Here is a 15,833-nt window from a genome sequence, read left to right on the forward strand (position 1 = left end):
AGTTAATTTAAATTTAAAAACATAGACGCAGTTCAGTTATTGGAAGACTTTTAAGAATGTTTGGAGCATCTTGGGCATGTACCTCTCCATTTTCAACTGTAAATTTTATAAAATCTGTATACAGATCAAGTACTTCCAATGAAAATTTAACATCCAAGTTGAGATGTGCTATAAGGAGAAAGTACAGGACTTCCCTGGTGGCACAGTGGTTAAGAATCCACCTGTCAATGCAGGGGACACGGGTTCAAGCCCTGGTCCGGGAAGTTCCCACATGCCGCGCGGAGCAACTAAGCCCGTGCGCCACAACTACCGAGCCTGTGCTCTAGAGCCCACAAGCCCCAACTACTGAGCCGGCATGCCACAACTACTGAAGCCACCACAATGAGAAGCCTGCACACCGCGACGAAGAGTAACCCTTGCTCGCTGCAACTAGAGAAAGCCCGTGTGCAGCAACGAAGACCCAACACAGCCAAAAATAAATAAATAAATAAACAGATAGATAAATAAAAAAAGAAAGTACACACTGCATTTTGAAGACTTAGCATGAAAAAGAATAATGTAAGCTGCATAGCACAGGGAGATCAGCTCGGTGCTTTGTGTCCACCTAGAGAGGTGGGATAGGGAGGGTGGGAGGGAGACGCAAGAGGGAGGAGATACGGGGATATAGGTATATGTATAGCTGATTCACTTTATTACACAGCAGAAACTAACACACCATCGTAAAGCAATTATACTCCAATAAAGATGTTAAAAAATAATGTAAACTACATCATTAATAACTGTTATACTGTATACATGTTGAAATGATACTATTTTGGATATATTGGGTTGAATAAAATATATGGAAATGAACTTCATATGGAACCTTTACACTCGGGTGTGAGGCTCATGTTCTCTTTCTTCGGCACCGCTGCTCTGGGCATTCTCCCCTTCCCTCCTGAGCCAGAGGACCAGGGAACAGGAGGCGATGAGCGACGCCCCTCCTGTCCCCCCACTGTTTCGCTCATCTGGGTGTGGAGTTTCAGGTTGATGACACCCCTGGCCTCAAGGGTGCCTTGTCCAGCAAGAGGGGGAGCTGTCCGGGGGCTCTGTCCTTCCTGCCACTTCTCTCTGGTGGTGCCTTTAGAAGTGAGCATCTGCTCTGGTGCTCCTGACTAGGAAGGAAGTCTTAGCACGTGAATGAGCCCACCTGCAATGCCGTCACGCGTGGATGGGCCACGACCAGCCACCAGCCAAGCTGAGAAGTTTGCCTTGACTTTTAAATTAAATTTAACCTAAATCTCTACTCCAGCGGGATGGAGAGCCCCTCCAAACTCTAAGCTACAGAAATGTGGTCCAGAAAGTGAATCCGATTTCATTTCTGCCTCCCTCCTCGCCCCACCCCCATTTCTGGGGGACAGTGGGAGTTCCCGGAGGGAGTCCCGTGGAAGTGTGGTGGGTGGTGATGCGGAGGTGAGCACATTATTCTGTCAGCAGCTCGTATTCACCCCTGGCACTCAGCCCATCTGACATTTGTCTTCTTCGTGGGATTCCAGATGCTTCTACCACTGGCCTGCAGGCTCCGCTGGGCATGGCCTTGTTCAGTTCACTGCCGTGTCCCTGGCTCTGCACTGGGGCCCGGCACATAGTAGGGGTTGAATGAACTTTGTTGACTGGGTTAACTTGGACCGTACTGTCTTCATCTGAGGGTCAAATATGGTCTTTAGGGGGGGCTTCCCTGGTGGCTCAGTGGTTGAGAGTCCGCCTGCCGGTGCAGGGGACACGGGTTCGTGCCCCGGTCCGGGAGGATCCCACATGCCGCGGAGCGGCTGGGCCCGTGAGCCATGGCCGCTGGGCCTGCGCGTCCGGAGCCTGTGCTCTGCAACGGGAGAGCCTACAGCAGTGAGAGGCCCGCGTACCGCAACAAAAAAAGAAAAAAAAAATATGGTCTTTAGGGGTCAGGGGATTGGAGTGTGCCTCAGTGGATGGGCGCGGGATGTGGAGGTGGTTAGGAACTTCGGATCTACCTTGTGTTTAGTCTAAAACTCCAAGTGCAGGGTCTTCTTCTCCTTTAAAAACTGTTTATTGGTTGACACCGTAACTTTTATGCAGAGAAAAGAGAACTCTCCCTGTCTGCACAGACCTCTCCTTTCTAGCAAGCCCTCCCTCCACCGTGGTCTGCCATTTGCTCTGACAGCACCCTGGTGACACCAGTATTTTCATGTGGTCCCTGGAAACAGGTGGGGCCACGTGGCCAGAGTCCAACGGCTGACGGGGGTACAGCCGGAGCTTAGATGCGGGGAACGCCCATCTTGGGGTGACTTCTTCATAATCGTTATAGCCCACACTTAATGCGACCTCATGCATAAATCCTGGTTGATCAGACCCTAGGGAAACAGGAAATGTCAAAGTCAAGACCGAGAGAGAGAAATCTGTGCCCCTCAGCGGGGAGGATGGGGTCTGGTTAGGCAGGGATGAGCTGGTGGGCTGGGGAGGGCCTCAGGCTGGCCTCTGTGCTCAGGTGTCCCTTGGTGGGAGCTCGTGCCAGGACGCTGGTCTTAGTGTATTGGTCCTCTGCTCTGCCTCACGTGTTCAAAGGCAGTGACTCAAATTTCTACAACCTGAAGCCGTAAACTCATGAGTCATGCGGTCCTATTGGTCTCTGGGGAAATACCCGGCTCCCCCGCCCTCTCAGCGCCCCCCCCACCCCGGCCGCAGGTCCTGCACCCTGCTTGTTTGCGTTTCTGCTTCCATCACAGTGTGAGGTGGGGCACCCTTCAGCTTGCCAGAGACTCCCCCGCCCAACTCCCGAGGACCAGCCCTCGTGACTCCTGCAAGGTCACACCCTCTGCACCACAGATGGTGTCTGAAGACTGCAGGGATGAACTTGAACTTCACAAGACTGTTGCATTTCTTGGCTGTATTTATGGTTTGTGTGGCCTTGATCTGTGCTAGAGCTGAACTTGCAGGATTCGGTTGAACCCAGTTCTCCATGTATGTAGGAGTACTATGGGATGTGGGGAAGCAAGTGAAGTGTTGGTTTGGGGAGTTTGCACCTTTGCCCCGGGGAGCCCGAATTTCAAACTCACTGCCTCCATGGGAGGGGCCTGTGGGGCACGATGCTGAGCTGGATGCAGGGACAAGGGACATCTTCTCACCGCTGAGAGGCAGAGTCCCCACCCTGACTGGTCGTGTCTACTCACATCTGCCCGCGGCTCGGCCCAGAGAGGGACGTGTTCAGACCTGTTCAGACACTTTCTTCCTAGCTTGCGTTATCTCCTTGCTCTGCCATCCTTGTGGGCTTGGGGCCCCAAATACCATCAGACCTAACATTTAAAATAAAAACGATCCTGTTTTTATTGTTTGAATTTATGTTTCTTATTAGAATGGAATTGAATTTATGTTTCTTATTAAATGGAATTTATGTTTCTTGCGAATGCTTTGCAGTTATTCACAAGATAAGGTCTTTTTAAAAGAATAACTGTTTTCTCTTTCTGATTTTATTTTTTTTTGTATTTAAGAGTAAGGCTATCAAGGCAGGTGATATGAAAGCAGAATTTTTAGTAAAAGCGAAGCAATTCTTTTTCAACGGGCTTAGCAGACATTAAAATGTATGTGCTTTGATCTTCTTTTTCTAGATTAGAATATGAAGGATCAGTTGTTGCAACAGACAACAAAGTAACTCGTTTCTGATACCTTTCAGCGAGCTGGCATTCTAGAAGAGGCCAGCATGAAACATGCAACTGTGTGACACAGACCAGACCAAAGACATACCGACATGTTCACTAAACACAGACCCTCAAAGCAGGTGGTAATAGGAATAATAGTGAGCACCTACGGGGTACCAGGCTTCCTGCTCAGCGCTTTCCATGCATCATCGCAGCCCTTCCCACAGTTCTGTTAGGCTAGACATTATCATCATCATCCTGTTTTATCAGATGGGGAACTGGAGTGTGCTTGGGGTCAGGCCGTGGAGCCGGGATGAGGACCCTGGCCACCTGGATGCCCCCCGTGCTCGTAGCCACCAGCCTGCTCCCCAGGAACTGCTCACGAGTGGCAACTAGCCTCCACCACTGCCTGGGCTCTGCCTCTGACCCCCAGGGAAGGTGAGATCTGGAGGCAGCTATTCCTGGAATTAGCCATATGCTCATTTTTTGGCCTCAGTTATTTCACTAATTGAGGCAAAGGTTCTGGGAGTTTTGACGTTAAGTAACTGGATAATTGCCTCCATACGTCATTTTCATTTTACATGTTTGGACACAACCTTTTATGAAATTTGAAAACCCAGCTCTACTTGGGGAAACGATATTACCTTATATTTCTAGCTTTGTTTGCCCAAAGTAGTTGATGAATTAGGCTTCCAGTTATAAGTTTAATTGCCCAACATATAATCTCCTGCAAATGCCCTGTTTGTTAAAAGTCAGCTTGATTTGGGGCAGGTTCCCTGACCTTTCCTTACCTGGGAAATGAAGACTTTTAAAAAGATGATCTCTCAGGGGCCTGGCTTTGGTTCTGAGGTTCTGTTCTGGTGGCTTCTATGCCTAACTGGATTGCAGGTCTTAAGAGGGCAGGAGGGAACTCTGCCCTTTCTTTCATCCCTCCTCAAGGCCCAGCACTGATGACTGAACAGATGGGTCAGGACAAGTCTGAAGATGCCAGTGGTTTCACTGAATGATGTGAATGTAAATTACCGGCCAGAAATATCCAAAGAAGATAAATATCTAAGAGCTTCACGCTACCTTTGACATTTTTTTCCCTAATTTCTTCTTTGAGATCCCCAAAGAGAATTTTAAAGAGACTTCAAGAATGCTGCTTGCAAGAGTCCTGACACATGATCGTATCCCCGGAATAAGTGCAGAACGTGACGTGTGGGGTGCTGTTGTCACATCACTAGGGAGTGGGGTCTGCATACCCACTGATGCTTTGAGAAGCCCAGCCAGTTACTCTGGGATGTGCAGACAGCTCCTCTGCTCTGGCTACAAGCCACCTTTTGGGTCAGATCTGAGTGAGAGTGGGGATGAATGGGGCAAGAGGAGGTTGAACCCCTGGTACGTGCTCACACAATCCTGCTGTCACCAAAAGGCCCTGCCTGGTCCCAGAAAGCTGTGAGGGGACCAGAAGGGGACCCGGGAGCGGCAGCCCTGAGAAGGGGCTGCCACTGTGTCGACCCACCCCTCTGGGAGGGAGGTGATTGGCAGTCCAGGTAGGGGTGCCCCCTCCTCCCCAAGTTGAAATGCCTCCATCTCCTTTCCATTGTAAAGTGAATGCTACTGGCCATGCATAGGGAAAAGCATCTTTGGAGTCTGTTCATAATCATTCATTTCTGCTCAAGGTTTTACAACTGCAAAAAAGGGTGTGAAAACCTCAGAAGGACTGAGTTAACCAAAGACGGTCCAGCAATGTTATAAACTGTTTTGTCATCAGAAAGTGAAAATAATCCCAGGGTAAGAACATTCAGAAAAAAAAAGTCAGCCCAGATTGCTTTGTGAGAACGTAAACTTGTTTCTTGCAGCCAATTTCATAGGAGGAAGAGTGGGTGAGGGCTGGAAACAGAGGCAGAAGCAGTGACAGACCTATTGAGGGTTCACTAAAGAGGCTCCGGAAGCATCCGTCCTAACCTGCTGGAACAGAACTGGTTGACACTTAAACTTTTCCAGCCCTGGAACTCTGTAATGCCATGAATAATTATTTTAACCTAAAAATCTGGTTTCTCCCACCCATAAAAACCAGCAAATCCTTCAAGTTAATGAAGAACTCATTTAATTACATAGTAATTGGTATTTTTATCTCTTTTAAATATAGATGGGGGAAAGTACCTGAGGAGACAAAAAAAAAAAAAAGAAAAAGAGAAGGAAAAAAGAAGGGAGAAAGGTAATTTGGATTTTTAGTCGATTCTGAGTACTTGATGTTTTTGAAACATTTCCAGATTTCCTTTACAGGAAAGGAATGAAAATGATCCAAAAGGAGGAGGGAATTTTTTTTTTTTTTTCCTTTTGTTCTGAGCTCAGTCCTGGGGTTTCGTGGCATGTGCTGAGAAGCTGGGTAGACTGAGCGCGTTCAGAAATTTGCCCGAAGGGGTTGTAAGAACTGAAAATGAGTAAAAACAAAACAAAGTGGAAAAAAAAAAAAAAAGGAAAAAACACAAAACATCCTGCCACAGATAAGAATCATGTAATTTGCTAAGACATAGCATTTTGATGTTTTCTTGTGGATGAAAGCTAATTTAGAAAGGCAGGGAGGTACACTTGTGGTTTGGGGGAGTGAGATCCCGTTCCGGGCCCTTGGAGGCCCTTGCTTCTGCTCTAGCAGAACCCGGGGCGGGTGGAGGCAGCTCTGTGGGTGTCAGAGCCCGGGGCCAGCCCACCAGACAGTCCCACCATGGAAACCAGTGCCAGCTGCAGGCTCGAGAGATACCAGGAAATGGGTTTTCAGTGCCATAGGGACTAATTCTAGAGAGGCAGACTTCAAAAACCTGCAGAATTTAAAGTCCTATTTTGAACATGACCGCCCCCCCTTCCCATCATTGGGAATTCTCTGTTTATGACTGTGCTATATTTGTGTAAGTGTTACCTGTTTCCTGCCTGCCTTTCTAATTTCCTTTTTTAGGAAATATTTATTAAAGTCAACAGAAGAGACACTCTTGCCTTCATGGAGCTTATAGCCCAGTGGTCAAGGCAGATATCAGCCCAGTAAGCACACAAGAAGATGAGAAGTAGAAGGGGTTTGGCGGTTGAGGGCAGGGGCTGACTTGGTCTGGGGACTGGGGAGGGGGGAGCTTGACTGACATCGGAACGGGGAGCGGGAGTTCATAGGTCAAGCAGACCAGTGTTGGTGGTGATGGTGGCCATCCAGGGAGGCTGGGGGATGCAGATGGAGACAGACAGAAACAGAGGCGGTGGGATAACAATAGCCGGAGGAGCAGAGGGAGCACCCGTGCGGGGCCCAGTCCCACTTCTTTCCTTGGGTGGTGAATGTCCCCATTCACAGCGAGGCAGCTGACTGGGGCTCGGAGTTTAGGTGGCCTGCAGGTGAGGCAGCCGGCCCAAGGTCACCTAGTCGGGCAGCTGTTTTAGGACCTTGTGGTGTAAGAGCCATCGAGTCAGGCGTGTTTCTGCTCTGCTCGCCATCTGTCCCCGTGGACACCATGTCCAGTGCTCGTTTGGCGGCTCCATGGCCTCTGCTGGGCCCGGGAAGGATGGGCATGTCGTCACGTGGGCACTCGGATTGTGTCGGGAGAAGTTCTTATCGACTCTGAGCTGACTCTAGGTCTGAACATCTATGTGCTTTGGCCAAATATTTATCTGAACCAACCAGAGCAGTTCTTGACAGATAATCAGCTACGGGGATTTTTTTTTTGGCCGTTTTTAAAAATTTGAGACTTTTTTAGCCCAGGAAGAAGTCTGCTCTCTGCAAACAAGTCCCAACCTTCGGAATGAGGCCTGAACGCTTTCCAGATCTTTCTGGAAAAGATTCCACTCTTCCGGGGTTAATTCCAAGAGGTTACTTGTTTACGTAGCACTGAGTTCGCAGGGCAGCTCGTGCAGCCCAGGTGTCTGCTTTTATACCGAGTATTGCTTGCTCTCCTGTCCCCACTCTGCTTTACCTCGTTGCAGAAGGAGGCTAGTCCTCTCCATCAGCAGGGCAGCTGTGGAGGGCTCTGTTGAAGCAGCATCTTAGCGGACTCCAGGGAAACATGGTTATTCTTGGAGAGCATGCCTTTGTTATAATGTTTATTGAATGTCCACCTCTCCAGCTTCAAGTATCAAAACTTGGAGAGATGTTTTTTGAAAGAAATCATACCCCACCAAACACTTTGAACACCTCTACTTAATGGAGAAGAGAAAAGAACTCCTTTTGGACAGACTGATCTGTGTTTAGCGTCTTGGGTGATATGTCTGTAAATAAATACTTACTTGATCTATTTATTTTACAGAGGTTGGGAATCTGGATTTCAGATTTGAGTGGGGTTATCAGAAACTGGGTCTCTTTTCTAAGTGTCAAGGAAGTTATTAGAAGGAGAGTTTGAAACTACCATTTTAAATGATTTATTTATTGAATACTAAGGAGTTTTATTTTGCAATTATTTTAACTGGTACGACTGCATATATTTTGGTTGCCATTTACTTTTTTTAAAAGGTTATGTTCCATTTATAGTTATAAAATATTGGCTAAAACAACCATTTTTTAAATTATTTTTTTCTCTGGGTCTTTCCTTGCATCCCAAATCTAGTTCTTGGCTCTGGGTGTCCTGGTGGGACCAGCGTGTTTGTCGCCGTGTCACTGCAGAACAGGGCCTATTTCAGTCAGTCTCGATCAGACGTTGCTGACACACAGCCTTTGCAACTTTCCTTCTTCCTATTTTGCATCCAGCCTTGGCTGGGTCTTTGTACCCCGGGTGAGAGTCCGTACTGCGGGGCTGAGATCCTGTCTGCAGAGATGGGAGGGACAGAAGGAAGAGAAATGGGGGAGGTGGTGGTGGTTGGTTGCTGTTTATGGAGTTTAGAGTTGGGGGTTGGTGTTGGCAGCACTGTAGAGGCATTTTGCACGGGCCATCCCGTTTGATCCGCACAGCTCCCTGGCGGTAGGTAGCACCACATTGTCTCCATTAGACAGATGAGCAAACTGAGGCACAGAAGTGTAATGTGGTCTGCACAAGGGCACACAGCAACCAGATGGGCAGGGGTGTGTGTGTGTGTGTGTGTGTGTGTGTGTGTGTGTGTGTGTGTTCACATACTTCTGGGGTATGGACTTTCATCTTTGGTCCCTACCACCACGCTTCTCTTTCCATGGGGGCAACGTGCCCATTCCCACCCTGTGTAGCCGTGTGAAGCAGGATCCTGTGTCAAAAATTTAGAGGCTCATTTGGCCTCAGCAAACAGTCAGTCATGAGAAATTGTTGTCTAGGGTCCCACTGTCCTTTTTGCGTGTTGTCCCTTGGTACTCTTTTGGAATGTGCATGTTTATAGACATGGATGCCCACTCTGGGGAATTCTGTGGTCGGCTCCAGGATTTTCATGGCTGTGGCAGAGAGGGCAAGGGAGATGTCCCTCCTGGACTCACTCCCAGGCATGTCATTCTTAGTTCAATGGGAACTGGATTTTTTTTTACAACAGTCAAGCATTATAGTATATCCGGTGGGGGGGATATTAATGCAGAGATAACTTGAGAAGTGAGGGGATAAAGTGGGGCTTGGATGTAACTTGCCATTTGGCAGTTTGCATAGACCCCTTCCGTGCCATGACACCTTGCCTCGTATAGCCCTGCAGCCTCATTGTCACCCCTTGTGCCACCTGATCTGCAGAGAGAGGCAAGAGTGCACCCATTTTCAACAGATGAGGAAACTGAGGTTCAGAGATGGGAACTCATGTCCTGGGGAGCTTGGCGCAGCCCATTTTCTTTTCTTTAGCTTTCTTTTTTTTTTTAACATCTTTATTGGACTATAATTGCTTTGCATTGTTGTGTTAGTTTCTGCTATATAACAAACTGAATCAGCTATACATATACATATATCCCCATATCCCCTTCCTCTTGCGTCTCCCTCCCACCGTCCCTATCCCACCCCTCTAGGTGGTCACAAAGCACTGACCAGCCCGTTTTCTATTTGCCATTCCTGTTTGTCAGTATTTATTATCATTGTTTCATCTTTCTCATCTTCGTGGTTATAAAAGTAATACACTATGTAAGTAAAGTTGGAAGCAGAGTGATTGGAAACTGTAATGTGCATGTGGGTCCCACCCTCCCTGCGGGGAGGGGCAGTTTGGGCTTCAGGTTGTGTTATTTTTCTAAATTTATTTATTTATTTATTTATTTTTGGTTGTGTTGGGTCTTTGTTGCTGCGCGTGGGCTTTCTCTAGTTGTGGCAAGGGGGGCTACTCTTGCAGTGCACGGGCTTCTCATTGTGGTAGCTTCTCGTTGCAGAGCACGGGCTCTAGGCACGCAGACTCAGTAGTTGTGGCGCACAGGCTTAGTTGCTCCACGGCATGTGGGATCTTCCTGGACCAGGGCTCGAACCCATGTCCCCTGCATTGGCTGGCGGATTCTTAACCACTGTGCCACCAGGGAAGTCCCTCAGCTTGTGTCTGAATCCAGATCTGCCACTTACTTGCTGTGTGATTTAGGACAAGCCACTTTGCTGCCCAGAGCCTCAGTTTTCTTACCTGCAAAATGGAGCAATTGCATCTACTTTTAGCATCGCCTCAAAGTCGGGGTAGATGAGAGGCAGCATAGTGCCTGCCGTGGAACAAGTGTTCAGTTCTTGTTAGTTCTCCCCGCCCCGGCCCTGTATCAGTGCTTCTCAAACTCACCTCCAGGAGACCCTGAAGGCAGAAGATAATGAATTCTCACTGGAGTGCCCTAGGCTGCCGGCAAGCAGCTTGCATACACCTAAGTAAGCTGCAACATTGTAGATTTTGTGTCACTTAGTTCTGTATCTTAGTTCTGTATCTGAGCATAACAATTTAAAAACAATGTTTCAAATGCTTAAATATTTTAAAGGTGGAAGCTTCAAACTGTCTTGTAGCTTCCTGGAGTACCCCTGCACAGCCCTGGGGGCCTGGCACACACCTCCCCACAGCCCTGGGGTCTACACACCCAAGCTGGTGTCGGTGCTGGAGTTGCTGTCCTTGCCTCTTGCCACACCTCGTGAGAGCTAGACCTGTCTGTGGGTAGACAGTGGATGTCCTGGAGAAATCCCATGTTACCCTCACCTTGTTCTATAACCCTCCAGGGGACACTGCAGTTCAGTCAGATGGCTCACTTTTTCCATCCAAAAGACATAAATTCCAAAGAAGTGTTTTCAGGCGGTTCTCCTTGTTCAAGGGTTAACCAGATTCTTATTTTGCTTATCTTTGGAAATAAAACAATGTTTAAAACTATTCAGATCAGCAAGGCCATCTGGTGGGGAGTGTGCAGCTGCTCCCCATTCATTGTGCCGCCTCTAATGTATTCATTGTAGGTCCCTCGTACAGCTGCGAAATCATTATTCGCAGTTGGTTTTGAACAGTGAGCTCCGTGTCTGGGCAAGACCTGTCTCCTCCGCCCGTCCTGAAGGACATTTGGATTGGTCATCTTCCGATGTTTGGCAGCCTCCTCACTCTTCCTGACGTCACATCAAAGCAGGTGAGAGGGTTCTGGGCACCCAAGTGAGGGGGGGCAGAGCCCCTTGCTCCTTTTGGCCCTAATACTTAGTCTCTGCATTATACTTAGAACCACTTCTCCTTTTCATTCATTTTCCTGTTTGTTAAGGAAGAATTGTTGGAAGGCAGCTAGAATCTACCCCTCATCTTTGTGGTCTAGTTACACAAGAGCCAAAAGGACACACTAGTCTGAAAATGTGTGACTTCCCCCCCCCCCCCCCCCGCAGTAGTTAAGGTTTTTTGTTGCAGATGTTTGAATCCTTGAAAGTGTGCAAAAAGAATAATAAGAGAATTTATCAGATACCTGTGTTCCTGAGATCACTGGACTCTGTCGTACTTTGAGAAAACGAGGATGAGGGTCTAAGCGGTGCTGGGGTTTGCTTATGGTCACATGGCTGGTTAGTAGGTGTGGCAGGTGGTCCACCCAGGCCTTTTGATCCCCAGGCCCGCTCTCTGTCCTATACTCTGAGTCATGGGGGCGGCGGGGAGGAGGTGTATAGAATTAAATTCATCCGTAAAATGGGAGTACTAATTGGGCTTTCCTTTAGATTATCATGAAGTATAGACAGGATTCTGCATATAAATCCCAGCCTGGTGTCTGGACACCAGAAGGCCTTCAATAAATGTAGCTCATGTCACTTTTATTGTTGTCACTAAGTGGCAAGAGCCCCGTCCTGGATTTCTGCCAAGAGTTTGCTCCTTCGCTCATTAATTTAAGAACTATTCAGGGAGCACCCGCCCCCGTGCCAGGCATGGTTGATGTACAAGGAAATCTAGTACCTACACTGATTTGATTTCAGGCTGAGCATCACTGACCCTGTCCTTGTAGAGCTGACAGTCCAATCGGACAGTCCCCAGCTCCAGCCACACCTCCTTGCCTGGGAGACAGGGTGGCCGGTGGGCTGGGTGAAAGCTGACCTTGCTGCTCTTTGAGCCTCGAGTTCTGAGCAGGTTTCCCCCGGAGCTGCCATCTTACATAATGGTGTGGTATGGGGAAGGATCGTAGGCTTTGCAGCCAAACAGACCTGTGGTTGGAGTTTGGTTCTGCCACTGGCTGGCCATGGGGTTCCGGGGACGTTTTTAACCCTGTGGTGCCTCAGTTTCCTGCATTTAACTTGGGGGTCGCAGTGCTGACCTCAGAGGGTTGCCATCAAGAAAGGACCTTGCGTGGTGCTTCAGTGCGTGGCAGGGGCTGGATCAACATTTGTCACCTTCTCTTTTCACCGTCCCTGGAGTCACTTAAAACCCTAAACTGGGCCCGTGTTTCGAAGTATACATCCTCGTCTGCACAGAGAGTGATATTTCATTTCTAATTTCAAATGTCTTCAAACAGACTGCACATTGCTTCCTTGACGTGCTTTACATTATAGGACTGTCCTTGCTTTCTTGCCGAGAGCCATGTAGGTGGGTGGGTTTCACAGCAACCTGGTAAGCTTGTCTCAAGTAGGTTCTACTCTAATGGAAAACCACCGCCGTAGGTGTACAGGCTTGAGTGGAAAATCAAGTACCTAAATCCAGCACCAATTACATTACAGTTACTACTGGAAATAATAAAATGAGTGGTTAGAAATAGTTTCTCCTCCCGTTTGCTTTCAGAAAAAGAAAGTTGTCGGTTGTGTCACAAAGACCTTTAGAATCTCGTGCCCATTGAGATCTCGTGCAAAGTGAACATAGTGGCAGCCTCTTGTTCACCCTGCCGCTGGTCGTTCTGTGCATTTTAGAGAGACTGGGGCACTGTCTGGGTGTCATCCATACATCTGGTGGTTGCACGAGGGTGCTGGAGCAGGTTACCCTATGGGAGAGTGAGCCATCCCAGGGGATAGTAAAAGGATCCCATTTGCCCTCCCGCCTTCAGCTGTCGGATATCCCGTGGGTCAATGAGGCGGCTCCATTGTTAGGGTACATTTTGAACCAGCGCTGGTTTCCCAGCTCTGCAGATGCTCAGGGGCTGGTGGGCTTTGGGGCTGCCCTTGGAAGGGATCTATGATTCTGAGTGTGGGCTTTCTTCTGGAGCCTTTGGAGCCCTTGTTCTGCAGTTAGATGGGATGTTAACAGAGGACCTGGGTTGTGCATTTTTCATATTTGTAGCTTCAACAAACACAGTGCCCGGCACACCGTGGGTGCTTGATAAACGTGTGCTCACCGGTGTGGGCTACTAATAAGGAGACTGCACTGTGTGTTTGGGGGTTAATTGTCCAGCTTTTTTGCCTAGCGTAAGGCAAGTACTGCACCCGCTTTTCAGTGCTGGCTGCAAAATTGTTGGCTTCTTAGCAGCCGGAAGACATCATAGATGACGATACTGGGTTTTTATTAGGGAGCAGTTAATTGCAAATCATCCACTCAGGAGTGTTAGGGCTGAAAGAGGTAGTCCCGACTCCATATTTTACGTACAAGGTACAGGTTCAGAGATGCAGTGACTTGTCCAGGGTTACCAGCCAGGTGAATGTCAGGTCTGGACGGGGACCACGCTTGGGAATCTCAGTTCAGGGGCCACACCCCGTGGCACGCTGCCTTGTTGGGGACAGATGATCACTGTGAGGGGGGTAAGCTTTTCCCAGGGTACACCCACAGCTGTCCCAGGCTCTCCAGGGCTCCCCACCCTGGTTATTGAGGCACCTGCATGATCCCAGTCAACTCTGCTTTTTAACATCTTGTTTCTACTATAAAACTTCGCTGTTATTCCTGCATCTGTGTGCCTGCCTGTAGCTGCCACCTGCCTCTTTTCACTCATTACTTCAGATTAGCTGCAGACAGGAAAATGAGACATCTATGCTAGAACTGTATATACACTGAAAGCAGGTAGCCTGGAGTGAAGGTCTGAGGGCCTCTCCTATAATAATACAAAGAATACGTATCATTTATTGTGGCTTGGTGTGTGCTAGATGCCGGGTTAAGCATTTTTCTGTATATTATCTCATTTCCTCTTCACATCCATGCTGGGAGGAGATAGTTTTATTCCCATTTTACAGATGAGGAAGTAAAGTCACGGAATGGTGAAGTTAGTTACCTGAGATCATAAAGCTGGCACAGACTTGAGTCGGATTGAAATGCAAGTCTGCCTGAGACCTTGGGCAGTCTGACTCCTATAAGGCTTTGTTATGACTGCCCAGAGAACGTTTTTGCTACATCCCAACTTTCTACCAAGTTGCAAATCACTTGGTTCCCTAGGCCAGATGCAGAGGAGGAGCTGGCTGCAGATTTGTGGAGAATTGGTCTCAGAGAAAATGCCTGTTTCTTAAAGATATATTTTATGTAATGAAATAATCGTTTAGAATGTGTCTTCTAGACTGTAAAACATGTGAAGTGGTCATGACTCACAAATAAAATGTTGATGATGAACTTAATGTCAAGTATGTTTTTAAAAGAACTTTAAAAAACTGCCTGTGTTTTGTATGACACACATTTTGAGTGAGCCAGGAAGATCCTGCAGGTCACAGTTTGAGAATCCCTGTTTTAGACAAAGCAGGCAGAAGGTGTCTTAGTCATCAGGAAAGATGAAATCTGGCAAGGAAAGCATGAGCACAGGATGCAGGAAGGGCTTGCTCAAGGAGAGGAGCAAGGAGGAAATTATAGTGACTCTAAAAATAGGCAGGGAGGAAGGTTCTTCATCGGGGACTGGGGAAAATGTGGTCAGTCATCTGATAACTAAAACATAACAGCTGTGGTTCTTGTAAATACACATTTTGCCAGAAAATAACCTGATGTGTGACATTTGGGTGGTTTTGTCTTGATTTGGGAACAGCTGCCATCTGGGTCTCCAGCATTATTTTGGCATATCTGCTTCTGGTGTTAGCCAAAGCATCCTTCAAGGCCACAGCATTGGTTCAGTTGATTCACTGGGTCTTTGGATGAATTGCTTTGACCTGAATTGCTCACTTTACTCAGATAAAGACACTTTTTGGAACTCTTAAATGTATAATTATACCAGCTTAATTTAGTAACATCTATTGTTTGTAACCTGTAGAAGAGTGTATCAGTTAACTTTTTTTTTTTTGAGTTAAGCGATTCTTTTAAATTTAATCATTTTGGTTGATAATAAAGCTTATTTACACTTGTTCTTCCCTTAATAGGAACAGAAAATAACCACCCACTATGAGTCCTATATTAACCAGTAACATCTTAAAGATTAACCAAATCTCCCTACATTTTTTTCTTTTCTTTTTTTTTAAATAAGGTTTTTTTAACATCTTAATTAGAGTATAATTGCTTTACAATGGTGTGTTAGTTTCTGCTGTATAACAAAGTGAATCAGCTATACATATGCATATATCCCCGTAGCCCCTCCCTCTTGCGTCTCCCTCCCTCCCTCCCTATCCCACCCCTCTAGGTGGTCAAAAAGCACAGAGCTGATCTCCCTGTGCTATGTGGCTGCTTCCCACTAGCTATCTATTTTACATTTGGTAGTGTATATATGTCCATGCCACTCTCTCACTTTGTCTCCCAGCTTACCCTCCCCCTCCCCATGTTCTCAAGTCCATTCTCTACGTCTGTGTCTTTATTCCTGTCCTGCCCCTAGGTTCATCAGAACCTTTTTTTTTTAGATTCCATATATATGTGTTAGCACATGGTATTTGTTTTTCTCTTTCTGACTTAACTTCACTCTGTATGACAGTCTCTAGGTCCATCCACCTCACTACAAATAACTCAATTTCATTTCTTTTTATGGCTGAGTAATATTCCATTGTATATACGTGCCACATCTTCTTTACCCATTCATCT

General features: G+C 47.3%; 1 protein-coding gene across 3 annotated transcripts in view; it reads left to right on the top strand.

The window, feature by feature from the left end:
• CHST15 (carbohydrate sulfotransferase 15) overlaps positions 1-15,833 on the top strand; it is an 84,932-nt gene that overhangs the window by 22,096 nt on the left and 47,003 nt on the right. The window contains exon 2 of one of the 3 annotated variants that reach the window (XM_060033883.1): positions 10,934-11,097. The exons of the other annotated variants lie outside the window; for them this stretch is intronic. The gene's annotated coding sequence lies outside the window, so the exon portion shown is untranslated. The remainder of the gene's footprint in view (positions 1-10,933; positions 11,098-15,833) is intronic. 3 annotated transcript variants of the gene reach the window in all.

Source organism: Delphinus delphis, chromosome 16 (assembly GCF_949987515.2).
Source record: "Delphinus delphis chromosome 16, mDelDel1.2, whole genome shotgun sequence".
NCBI classification, from domain to species: domain Eukaryota; kingdom Metazoa; phylum Chordata; class Mammalia; order Artiodactyla; family Delphinidae; genus Delphinus; species Delphinus delphis.